Source organism: Priapulus caudatus, unplaced genomic scaffold (assembly GCF_000485595.1).
Source record: "Priapulus caudatus unplaced genomic scaffold, Priapulus_caudatus-5.0.1 Scaffold1185, whole genome shotgun sequence".
In the NCBI taxonomy this organism is placed as follows: domain Eukaryota; kingdom Metazoa; phylum Priapulida; class Priapulimorpha; order Priapulimorphida; family Priapulidae; genus Priapulus; species Priapulus caudatus.
In genome coordinates this window covers 56054-58422 of record NW_014578246.1, presented here as the reverse complement: position 1 = coordinate 58422, position 2369 = coordinate 56054, and positions in this window count along the sequence as shown.

Here is a 2369-nt window from a genome sequence, read left to right as displayed (position 1 = left end):
GCGGTATCGCTCATAGGCTAATATACGCACGGCTACAGACGGTAGAAAAGTGTACGATATATAACTACCATATGGCGCGAACAATTTGAGTTACATTTCTTACATTCTAGCTACATATAAACACATGTCGTAGCTATAATCACCGTTGAGTTTATTGAAGCACGAATAGTTAAATTAATTACCAAAAATATACGCGCGGTATCGCTTATAGGCTAATATACGCACGGCTATAGACGGTAGAAAAGTGTACTAACTATATCATATGGCGCGAACAAATTGAATTCTAGACGTGATGCGGCCATGATGCCGAGGCGCTCCGAGGATTGAAAATTTGTGTCTTCCAATCACAGCCTACGCCGCACCAGTATTTTATATATTTAAAGGTGGGGACCCATTGGACAATCAAATCGGCGATCTCAGGAACTAGGGCATTCTGCGATGTTTTAACGGTTTCCTACGATAGAGTTTGCCACAAATACGAAAATAAGTCGCTGTTTAGCGCACTGTGCTACGTCCTTCTGTTGCATTTTCGCTTCTCCGTAATCAAAATAAGCCCCGCCTTCTTCGTTGATGGACAAGCTTTACGTTTAACTGCGCGTGCAGGCAGAACTATATGAGTAGTGTAGTGTAGTATAAGTGTGTAATAGTGTATATAAAATTGTAGTCTATATATATTGTAGTATAAGAGTAGTATAGCAAGAAAGGTGCTGCCACCGCACGATACAGGGTCCGAAGGACGCTTGGAGAGATGGAGCCATTCGGACAAACAGGTACAGCAACGACAGGACAAGGAAAACCACATGCAAGGCAACAAGCAGCAATCACTATACACACGTCCGTACAAAAATTCACACAGCGTAGACCACGCGAAGGTAGCAAGGCGATTCTACCACGAAGAGTCACGATAGAGGAGTCGTTATAGAGTATCATTCACCAACAATAACATGGGGCGGTACAGAGAACACAGACAAGAATAGAGAATAATGAGTATGAAGCTCGCTCTCTTTCTCTCTCTCGCTCTCTCTCGCTCTCTCTCTCTCTCTCTCTCTCTCTCTCTCTTCCTTAATTACTCACTCACTTACTCGGTCGCTCTTTTCCTGGCCTCCCTTTAGCTCCCCGGGAAATTATTCCTAATTAAAGTAGAGAGTTCACAATCATTAGGACATTGTCCGTGATATCTTTTTTTCTTGTTGTTTGTGCACAGCGGTGTGCGTGCGATGTATTTGTGTGTTGCAGAGGAGCATTTGAACAGCATTTACAGAAAATTATCGGCAATAATAGGCGAAAGAAAGTAAAAAAACATTTCAACTTTCATAGTAAATACATCTCTTGTTTATTTATAATAATTTTCTTTAGTGAAACTGTTTCAAGTGACTGTGCCTAGAAGCGCACGGCTACACGGGTAGCCCCATCACATCCTAATATAGCTGTACACGGGCTCGCTCTCTTACCGACTAGATATATATTATACTCCCTTCCCCCGCGCCTCCCCACAACACACACTCAGATGTAGAGCGTTGATCTGAAGCTACCGTGCGCTCATTTCCCTCCCGGCCATTCGACTCCCGCCTTCTTTGTGCTTTGACTATGACAAAGATCACTACCATGATGACAGCTGAGAAGATCGTTACAAGTCCACTGAAGTAGAATGGTACCGCGTAGTTTTTAGTCTTTTCACGTAGAATACCTGAAAACCAAACAAGTTACAAGGTGATGTACGTGCAATCAGCACAACCTAATGATGTATAGAACGGCGGCTGTACAATGAACAGTTAATGTGAAGAACATTAATTGCTATAACCAAGATAATATAGCTGTGTAACCATGTTGAAAACATCTGCTACTTATAATTCATGTTTAAAATTGCTATCTATGTTCACTAAAATCACAATTAATGCGCATACACGCGCACGCTCGCACGCCCGCACGCACGCTCACACGTACGCAATCATGCACGCACGCAAGCACGTACACACAACATTCCCTCTTTTAACATAATGTTGGGTCCGACACCTTTTCTAAGCTGAAGCTAATTTGCGACATTCTGTAAATGTACGAATCATCATAATTGTCTAATCGACAGCTTTAATTTCTAGCTGTTTACTTTTTGAAATCCCACCACAGCTTCAGGTATACACGCCACAGAACCACATCAAATTTATTCGTTGCATTGGAGGCCACTGACAACATACGTAATAAATACGTGTTATATGCATGAACGACTCTATTTAGCAAAATTGGACGGTTTACCAGATTGACCAAGATGCCTTCTGAAATTCTTGAGAAAACCCCCGATATATATCTATATCTACCTATCTATTTATCTGTCTATCTATCTATCTATCTATCTATCTATCTATCTATCTATC